General features: G+C 36.9%; 1 long non-coding RNA gene across 1 annotated transcript; it reads right to left on the reverse strand.

Annotated features, from left to right (window-relative positions):
• Positions 1 to 381: 381 nt before the first annotated feature.
• LOC131705093 (uncharacterized) lies at positions 382 to 11,463 on the reverse strand. Its single transcript, XR_009310178.1, has 2 exons — positions 11,229 to 11,463; positions 382 to 1,556 (listed from the first exon to the last, which is right to left on the reverse strand). It is a non-coding gene; the product is annotated as an uncharacterized LOC131705093 (long non-coding RNA).
• Between the last annotated feature and the right edge of the window lie 51 nt (positions 11,464 to 11,514).

Below are 11,514 nucleotides of genomic sequence, written 5' to 3' on the forward strand. Positions count from 1 at the left end.
TTCAGTTTTTGAAAAAACATGCAAATATATTGGACAAATATACTTTTGCGAAGTCCAATACTGAATGTCTGAAAATATTACTGTTTTCATTCATTTATGCAACAAATACTGAACGTACACTTGCATTTATTTTGCTAAATCCCATTATAGTCTATGAAGGGTATGAAAAAATCCAGAGGGCACTGTATATATATATATATATATATATATATATATATATATATATATATATATATATATATATATAATAAATCTCTTAATCCCAAGGATTGTGAAATCTTACTAAATCTGATTATTAAAAATAGCTGTCTGTCTGTCTCTGTTACATTTGTTTGTTTGTTTTTAAGGTTTGCAATGCAGACTACAAAGATCCATTAACACAGAAGGTTGTTTCTCAGTTTCCTCTGTGGGTGTTTTTTTTTTTTTTTAAACCTGAATGGTTTCCTTTTCCCGGCTGGCTGAGTTTATTAAAAGTTCACATGACAGCAACCACCTCTAATCCTTGCAGACAAGAATAAGCAGGCATGCCCATACATGGGTAAAACTTAACAATGCAAAAACAGGCAACTGGGATCAAAAACAAACAAAGACCTAAAAATAGAACCCAAAGATATAGTAAGAAATGTAGATCTACAGTAGAGCTAAAACAGTTGATCTGGCACATGAGTTGATCTGGCACATGAAAGTCTGTTTCAGGATAAGTGGTCATCGTAGCGTCTCCTAACCAAGTGTCTTCTGCTTTTCTGTGAAAAAGATTTTTATAGAGTTCCATTTCTGATAGTCAGCCTAAGATTGTAGGTTTTTGTTTTCCTTTTGGCCGCTTAACATAGTCAGCCAAAAACTCTAGGTTAGGTGACTTGATTTTTGCTTTCTTAGCCATTTTTGATAGTTAGCCAAAGCTAAAAGTGTGGAGTAGTGGTAAGGGGAGCTCTGGACTCTTGAGTGGAGGGTTTTGTGTGGGTTCAATCCCAGGTGGGGGACACACTGCTGCTGTACCCTTCAGCAAGCTGGCAGGGACTTTACCTCCTAGACTGCTCCAGTAAAAACTCAGCTGTATAAATGAGTAATTGTATGTAAAACTAAAAAAATTATCGTAAGTCGCCCTGGTTAAGGGTGTCTGCAACGGAATGAATTAATAATAACAATTCACAAAACAGTTGGCTTGGTGTTTTTGTTCTTCTGGACATTTTAAGCTGTAGGTAATTTCTGGGCTGGGTTACTCACACAGCAGCTGGCTTCCAGCCAGTTGTTGCTAATTCTGGTTCTCTGTCCTCCATTTTCAAAGCAATGGCATGCCACATTCCTTTTCTCTGATCCTCAGGCAGGTTTTGAGTATTGCACTGACTAGCACTGCTTTCAATTGCTGCTGACAGTGAAGACACACACCAGCTCACTCTCTTCAGTGTCATGTATTTCAATCACAGGGTAGGTGGGGTGCAAAGGTCAACTCTACCAAAGTCTGGCCAGCAGCCTTTTGTTCTTCTAGGGAACCAATTGTCCTCTTCATCTTTATTTGCCGGTACAGGGATTCTCTAGGAGTGCTGATAGTCATTTTCCTGACAAAAGCACACAGAGAGGAGGGACAGTGGTAAAGTACAGCACAGGGAAGCATTGTAAAAGCACACAGAGAGAGGAGGGACTGCGTACCTTAGTATGACCTAAAGGTTAATCCATGTACATTGTAAACACCAGGTAGTGCACATACTTTTGTGAATCTCATTAAAATTATATATATATATATATATATATATATATATATATATATATATATATATATATATATATATATATATAAAATATATAATATATATTTTATATATATGCTCAAATTTGTTGGTACCCTTACCGCTCATTGAAATAATGCTTCATTCCTCCTGAAAAGTAATGAAATTAAAAGCTATTTTATCATGTATACTTGCATGCCTTTGGTATGTCATAGAATAAAGCAAAGAAGCTGTGAAAAGAGATGAATTATTGCTTATTCTACAAAGATATTCTAAAATGGCCTGGACACATTTGTTGGTACCCCTTAGAAAAGATAATAAATAAATGGATTATAGTGATATTTCAAACTAATTAGTTTCTTTAATTAGTATCACACATGTCTCCAATCTTGTAATCAGTCATTCAGCCTATTTAAATGGAGAAAAGTAGTCACTGTGCTGTTTGGTATCATTGTGTGCACCACACTGAACATGGACCAGAGAAAGCAAAGGAGAGAGTTGTCTGAGGAGATCAGAAAGAAAATAATAGACAAGCATGGTAAAGGTAAAGGCTACAAGACCATCTCCAAGCAGCTTGATGTTCCTGTGACAACAGTTGCAAATATTATTAAGAAGTTTAAGGTCCATGGAACTGTAGCCAACCTCCCTGGGCGCGGACGCAAGAGGAAAATCGACCCCACATTGAACAGAAGGATAGTGCGAATGGTAGAAAAAGAACCAAGGATAACTGCCAAAGAGATACAAGCTGAACTCCAAGGTGAAGGTACGTCAGTTTCTGATCGCACCATCCGTCGATTTTTGAGCGAAAGTGGGCTCCATGGAAGAAGACCCAGGAGGACTCCACTTTTGAAAGAAAAAACATAAAAAAGCCAGACTGGAATTTGCTAAAATGCATATTGACAAGCCACAATCCTTCTGGGAGAATGTCCTTTGGACAGATGAGTCAAAACTGGAGCTTTTTGGCAAGTCACATCAGCTCTATGTTCACAGACGAAAAAATGAAGCTTTCAAAGAAAAGAACACCATACCTACAGTGAAACATGGAGGAGGCTCGGTTATGTTTTGGGGCTGCTTTGCTGCGCCTGGCACAGGATGCCTTGAATCTGTACAGGGCACAATGAAATCTCAAGACTATCAAGGCATTCTGGAGCGAAACGTACTGCCCAGTGTCAGAAAGCTCTGTCTCAGTCCCAGGTCATGGGTCCTCCAACAGGATAATGACCCAAAACACACAGCTAAAAGCACCCAAGAATGGATAAGAACAAAACATTGGACTATTCTGAAGTGGCCTTCTATGAGTCCTGATCTGAATCCTATCGAACATCTATGGAAAGAGCTGAAACTTGCAGTCTGGAGAAGGCACCCATCAAACCTGAGACAGCTGGAGCAGTTTGCTCAGGAAGAGTGGGCCAAACTACCTGTTAACAGGTGCAGAAGTCTCATTGAGAGCTACAGAAAACGTTTGATTGCAGTGATTGCCTCTAAAGGTTGTGCAACAAAATATTAGGTTAGCGGTCCCATCATTTTTGTTCATGCCATTTTCATTTGTTTTATTATTTACAATATTATGTTGAATAAAAAATCAAAAGCAAAGTCTGATTTCTATTAAATATGGAATAAAACAATGGTGGATGCCAATTACTTTTGTCAGTTTTCAAGTTATTTCAGAGAAAATTGTGCATTCTTTGTTTTTTGTGGAGGGGTACCAACAAATTTGAGCACGTCTGTATATATATATATATATATATATATATATATATATATATATATATATATATATATATATACACACACACACACACACATACATATACACACACACACAACACTGCATTAATCACAGAAACACTGGTCTCTACTCAAAGCATTTTACACAAATTTGATATTATTGACACTTTTTCTAGAAGGAATAACAAAGTCACAGCACATATGCTTAATATGTAAAGATGTTGTGTATGAGGAGATCGTACTTCATAACTTGCATTTTATGTCAACATTTACAGCTCTAAAAAAAAAAAAAAAAAAAAAAAAATGATGCCAATACAAAATGTGCAAAAAATGCTTTGAGTACAGAGGCCATTGTCACTAGTTCATCAATATACCTCACTGTACCAATATACATCAGTTTTTTTCTAAATTTCACATTAGCTACAGATCATTAATATTATTCATTTATTAGCAGACACATTACTTTCATCCAATATCAATGTAGATACACTGATGTACATTAATTGTAGGTTATTAATCATGTTGTAATTTGCTCTTTGTATTTCAGTTACATATAACAGCAGTGAAAGGAGGGAGTGTTGCCTGAGGTGAAACAGTGTACCCAATGCTGCAGATTGTACCACTGTCCATTATACCAGCCAAGCAAATATAAACCCAATAAATGCCACCATTTAAAAAAGCACTTGGATGTGCATCTAAAGGGTGCAGTGCAGTGTGATGGTTTGTTATTTAATGGTTTTTACATGCAGCATTGTTGAAGGTTGTTTAATGTATTTAATGAACAATATGAATTTCAAGTAAAATATTGTGCATAAAGTCATTAATACTTATTGTTTACATCTGTTTATAAAGAATGCTCAGGAATACTCACTTGCAAATACAGTAGGCTCCATAATTATTCATACCCTTTATTCAGTGTAAATGAAATGGGGGGATTAAATTAAAACTTGACCCACCAGCTAATCGCAAAGTCAGAATTTAATGGTGGCTGTATTTATTAGTAGAAGAAAGTGTCCACTTATGATAAATCAAACTGCTATAAAGTACATATTTCTAATTTGGTTTTAGTGGATGGGTCTAAATGTTGATTTAATCCCCCCAGAGTTGGTTTTAAAATATCAACAAAAAGCAAGTTTACATTCATTATTTCTTGCTATATCATTAAAAAAAAAAACATAGCTGTCAAAAATAACTGCATTTTAATTTTTAATATCCAAACTGCATTATATATTTGTAATAAAGTTCTTTGTTTTCAATTTTGATCTCCTTGTTTGTTTTCATTGTACTTTTGACAGGAAAGCAGGAAAAGCAATCAAAACAGATAAGTGCTTTTAAATAAAAATTAAAAAAAAAAAACCTTCAGACAACTGTGAATGAATGACTGTGTTAGATCTACTTTGTCAGGGGTGCAGAACTGGGGCAAGAAGGTTTTCATTTTTTTTTTTATCCCGAGGCCTTCATTACCTGATTTGAATTAATTTGCTTAAGTGGACAAGTTTACCCTTTTATTTGCTCTTAAGCAGCTGGAGATTTACAGACAGCTACAAAAACCCGCTGGACTGACTGCGACTCTGGAGGAGCAGAATTGTGCACCACTAAATGTATATATTATACTTGATGTGGGATTTTGACAATTTATGTGAGGGAAAATTAAACATGTTCAGTCCAAATGTTTATTAATCGGAGAACATGTGGATGTCAATAAATGCATTATTACAAATATTAACCATCCATCCATCATCAATAACCACTTCATCCAATACAGAGTCACGGTGAGCTGGAGCTTAACCCAGCAGACACGGTGCAAGGCAGAACTACACCCAGAATGGGACACCAGTCCATCACTGGCTAACTCTCACACTCACACAAGCATGCACACAGAGAGCAATTTAGAGTGACCAATCAACCTGACCAGTATGTTTTTGGATGAGGGGAGGAAACCGGTGTGCCTGGTGAAAACCAACACGAACACGGGGAGAACATGCAAACTCCCCTGAAACGGGAATCAAACCTGGGACCCTGAAGCTGTGAGGCAGCAGCACTAACCACCACACCACCATGCCACAAACTATAACCTAATATAAATGACAAATCATAAGAGCAAAGATTGTAATCAAGTTCTTTGTTAAAACATTAAGTGGTTATTATTATTATTATTATTATTATTCCTTTCTTAGCAGATACCCTTATCCAGGGTGACTTACAATTGTTACAAGATATCACATTATCTTTTACATACAATTACGCATTTATACAGTTGGGGTTTTACTGGAGCAATCTAGGTAAAGTACCTTGCTCAAGGGTACAGCAGCAGTGTCCCCCACCTGGGATTGAACTCACAACCCTCCAGTCAAGAGTCCAGGGCCCTAACCTCTACTCTACACTGCTACCCTATGTGTATGTTATGTATGTAATCAAAAAAAATCTTACAATTTTAATAGTAACAGATCCTATTAGAATCCACTCCCTTTCTACCAATTCATTTCTATACCAACAAACATCACAGATGTGTTCAATGATTATAATCTTTAATACAAGGCTGTAGTTGGATTTTTATTTGCATCACAGCTTGTTATTTAGGGTTTGGGGTTAGGGTTGTTTTGTCTTCAATTCCACTTTCAGCCACCAATTTAGTACCTATAGGCACCAGTCAAGAGTCCAGGGCCCTAACCTCTACTCTACACTGCTACCCTATGTGTATGTTATGTATGTAATCAAAAAAATCTTACAATTTTAATAGTAACAGATCCTATTAGAATCCACTCCCTTTCTACCAATTCATTTCTATACCAACAAACATCACAGATGTGTTCAATGATTATAATCTTTAATACAAGGCTGTAGTTGGATTTTTATTTGCATCACAGCTTGTTATTTAGGGTTTGGGGTTAGGGTTGTTTTGTCTTCAATTCCACTTTCAGCCACCAATTTAGTACCTATAGGCAACCACTTTCACTTCAATACAACTGCATCTTGCTAAAAGAGACCCATTTAATCACCACCTCTATGTGACTACATGATAAATTGCTGTATTTTGTGTGTGTTTGTGTGTTTCACATATGGACATAAATTGCTATAGATATTTTTTTAGCTGATGCTTTTATTCAAAGTGACTTGTATTTGTGCCCATTTATAGAGCTGGGTATTTTACTAGAGCAATCTGTGAATTACCTGCTTGCTCAAGGGTACAGCAGCAGTGCCCCATCTGGGTTTGAACCCTCAACCCTCCGGTAAAGAGTCGAGCCCTAAACACTAATCCACATGCTGGTATATCTATGTGAACATGTCCAGGAGTGAATGTACCCTATATCTAATTCACTTTGTGCATGCTGCACAAAGCAAATTCCAGTCTGGCTTTTTTATGTTTTTCTTTCAAAAGTGGAGTCCTCCTGGGTCTTCTTCCATGGAGCCCACTTTCGCTCAAAAAGCGACGGATGGTGCGATCAGAAACTGACGTACCTTCACCTTGGAGTTCAGCTTTTATCTCTTTGGCAGTTATCCTTGGTTCTTTTTCTACCATTCGCACTATCCTTCTGTTCAATCTGGGGTCGATTTTCCTCTTGCGGCCGCGCCCAGGGAGGTTGGCTACAGTTCCATGGACCTTAAACTTCTTAATAATATTTGCAACTGTTGTCACAGGAACATCAAGCTGCTTGGAGATGGTCTTGTAGCCTTTACCTTTACCATGCTTGTCTATTATTTTCTTTCTGATCTCCTCAGACAACTCTCTCCTTTGCTTTCTCTGGTCCATGTTCAGTGTGGTGCACACAATGATACCAAACAGCACAGTGACTACTTTTCTCCATTTAAATAGGCTGAATGACTGATTACAAGATTGGAGACATGTGTGATACTAATTAAAGAAACTAATTAGTTTGAAATATCACTATAATCCAATTATTTATTATCTTTTCTAAGGGGTACCAACAAATGTGTCCAGGCAATTTTAGAATATCTTTGTAGAATAAGCAATAATTCATCTCTTTTCACAGCTTCTTTGCTTTATTCTATGACATACCAAAGGCATGCAAGTATACATGATAAAATAGCTTTTAATTTCATCACTTTTCAGGAGGAATGAAGCATTATTTCAATGAGCTGTAAGGGTACCAACAAATTTGAACATGTCTGTGTATATAATATATATAATTATATATATATATATATATATATATATATATATATATATATATATATATATATATATATATATATTATATATATATATATATATATATATATATATACACACACACACACACACACACACAGAGAGACAGTACCAGTCAAAAGCTTGAGTACACTTGCTGGAAACTAGGTTTTTTTTCATAATTGATAATGTTTTACGTCATATACATTTCTGTAAATACTTGAAAATGAAAACGCATGCTACAATATACAAAACAAAACATAAGGAGTATCAAAGCAATGTTCAAGAAAATTGAAAATTGTCTCTAAATCTTGGATTCCTCAAAATAGCCACCCTTTGCCTTAATAACAGCCTCACAAACACGAGGCATTCGGTTAACAAGTTTCAGCAGGAAATCACCCGACATGTCTTCCCAGCTCTTCTGTAGCAATTCCCAGAGATGTAGGGCTCTTGTGGGTAGCTTTGCTTTGACTCTTCTGTCCAGTTCGTCCCATACAAGTTCTATGGGATTGAGGTCTGGAGACTGGGCAGGCCAGGTCATCATATTGAGTTGTCCTTCACTTTCCTTCTTCACCAGATAGTTCTTGCACAACTTTGAGGTGTGTTTCGGGTCATTATCTTGCTGAAGAATGAAGGACTGCCCAACTAGCCATAATCCTGATGGAATGGCATGCCTCTGAAGTATGCTATGATAGCCATGCTGGTTGAGCTTGCCATGGACTTGGTAAAGATCACCAACTCTGTCACCAGCAAAGCAACCCCAGACTACGACACTGCCTCCTCCATGCTTGACAGTGGGAACCACACATGCAGAACTCATGCACTCACCCTCTCTGCATCTTACAAATACTCGGTGGTTGGACCCAAATATTTCAAATTTTGACTCATCGGTCCATAAGACCGACTTCCACTCCTCAAACATCCAGTTTCTGTGTTTTTTGGCCCAGGCAAGTCTCTTCCATATTCTGCACTCTTAACAATGGTTTCTTTGCAGCAATTCTTCCAGTTAGGCCAGCTTCACGCAATCTCCTCTGAACAGGGCAGCAGTGTGGAGTAGTGGTTAGGGCTTTGGACTCTTGACCGGAGGGTCGTGGGTTCAATCCCTGGTAGGGGACACTGCTGCTGTACCCTTGAGCAAGGTACTTTGCCTAGATTGCTCCATCAAAAACCCAACTGTATAAATGGATAGTTGTATTTAAAAAATAATGTGATATCTTGTAACAATTGTAAGTCGCCCTGGATAAGGGCATCTGCTAAGAAATAAATAATGATAATAATAATAACAGTTGATGTTGAAACATCTGTACTTCTAGTAGCATTTAGCTGAGCTTGTATTTCAGGGGCAGTAAATCGCCGACCTGTAACTCAGATGAACTTGTTCTCCGATTCTGAGGTCACCCTTGGCCTGCCTGACCCTGTTTGGTCCTCCTCAGTGCCAGTTTCTTCAAATCGTTTGATGGTCTTGGCCACAGCAGTTACAGACACTTGCAAAGTTCTTGCGATTTGTCTTAAAGATTGACCTTCATTTCTTAAAGTAATTGCAGACTTTTTTCTTTGCTTAAGTGAGCGTATTTTGCCATTTTCTGCTCCCTTACATTCAGGAATGACAAACTTATGCCTATGCTACCTATATTTATAGTAATCATGGACCCTCACCTGTTAACAATAATTGGTGACGAAAGGTTAATTAGGTAACATGCTAGTTAACTCGGAGAACATCTAACAAAGACACTTTTATACTTAGGCCAGTGTTCTAACACAGTGTTATACACATTTCAGACTTTTAACTGACTTGGGCTTCAGACTGAAATCCCCTTGCTTTGGGTGACCATTTCATTGAAATTGACAAGATTTACATTTTCATTTAAAAATAAAATTTTGGAATGCAATTCACTTATGATTATCAGCTTATACAAGTACACGTATCATATAATGAAATATTAAGTGTTTATAGACAAGTTTGTACAGTTAAAAGCATAGATAATCATGACAAACCTGGTTTCAAGCAGGTGTACTCAAACTTTTGACTGGTACTGAGATTGCACAGTGGTTTACACAGGCCTGTATTTTTTATTTTACATCTACTTTGAAATTCTAATTTCAGTCTGTATTTCATTTAGGATATGTAAATACATGGCACAGGGATATTTAGCTATGACATACAAACTCCATTGGCATATGTGCCACACAAATCCATGTTGGGCCAGGTTACATGCACTTGTAGAAGGGATGATCCTTGTGGGATACTCACAGACAAAAAGCAGGTCAACAGGATTTAACCAAAGGGGCTTAAACAAAGGGATCATCATTCAACTTTGATAAATCAATTGGCATATGAGCTTAAAGGACAGAACAAAAACTGGGCTGCAAATAATATGAGTGACGACCTGAACTTCAGCTTCCTATATTATACTGTGTATACAGACATGTAAGCAGGTCAGTTTTACATTGTAAATAAGATGAGAATGACGCACACTTGTTTTAATACGATTAAGTAAATGTAGATTGTGTGAAGCTCTACCCCTATAAAAATGTACCACGGTTTTATAGTGTAGCTATACTATTATTATTATGGTTGTACTGCATTATTGTAACACAAGGAATGTACATTGATGGTGTAGGACACATATTATACAATACAATTGTACTTTCACAGATACCATCGTACCTTGTTCCAAAATCCAGTGGTACATTTTTATAGGGTTCCGTTCTAACAGTATTGTTGCAATAGAAACAAACGGATAATTGAACACAGTCTCCAAAGAAGGAGGGCAGGATATGAATCAGAGGGCGGGCAGGGCAGGGGAGGGGCCAAATGTCACACCACAATGTTTGTTATATAGTTTACTAAAACAGTAGCTGATGCAAGAACAACAACTGAATGTTGTTTCGGGAAATCAGAATGTGTGCACTGTCACAATGTTTCGGACAGTATTATTTTTCAGTGTTTTGCTACAACCAGTTGTAGCAAGTACAGGTACGTTTTTTATATATATTTTTTTTAAAACAAAAAGATTGAAAATCACATCATTTCAGAACGATGATTAGCATATGATCCAGTTTTAGAATAGAAAAAAACGTTATATATCGTTATACCTGTGTGTATTACGTATACATAAGAGCAGGACTGCATTTTGAATTATTATTTTTGTAATGCAAATGCGCGTATTTTCATTAGATTCGCGTGCTTTTAATGTCGTGATTGTTTACTATTAGACACGAGTTTGTATTGACGCGCTTGTTTAACATCAACGACATTACATTTGACAAAAGAAATAAATAAATCACAATACAATGGAAGACGACACTAAATAAATAGTAAACAATCATTAAAAATATAAAAGTGCAAACCCACAATATTTTAAAATGCAAGGCAGAAGAAAAAAAGATTTAGAAAACGCCAGTAAGTTTTCTAGCCGGTGGGAGGGGAACGCAGAAGACATTTGACCTCCTAGATTGCTCCAGTAAAAAGGTTGTTATGATGTAAGCTGCTATGAAACGTAATGTATTGAAAATTGGAGTTTGCAAAACAATATTATAAAAAGCAATTTACAAACTAGATCTGAAGGGTTCTTAAATTAGCCCCTTTGTAATATTATGGCTAAGCGTGCTGAACTGTAGCCTACCTTTTGTGTGTATGTTCTTCGTTTCTGACCCCTTCATGTCCAATTCAAACTTTCTGTTTGCTTTTGGTTTGCAGTCCTCCATTCTCGTCGGTTACGGTAGCAAAAATCCATTTGTATTTTTGTAACCCCTTTTTTGACATACGGTGCTAATGACCGACACACACACGTGGATTACACTAGCAATACGCTGCAAATACTTCCGGTTCATCAAATCTTTATAGACAGTACAAGAGACAACGGCAAAATACGTTTTTTTCCATCTCGCGCTCTCTCCCTTTAAACCTTT

The sequence above is a fragment of the Acipenser ruthenus genome, chromosome 35, assembly GCF_902713425.1.
Source record: "Acipenser ruthenus chromosome 35, fAciRut3.2 maternal haplotype, whole genome shotgun sequence".
In the NCBI taxonomy this organism is placed as follows: domain Eukaryota; kingdom Metazoa; phylum Chordata; class Actinopteri; order Acipenseriformes; family Acipenseridae; genus Acipenser; species Acipenser ruthenus.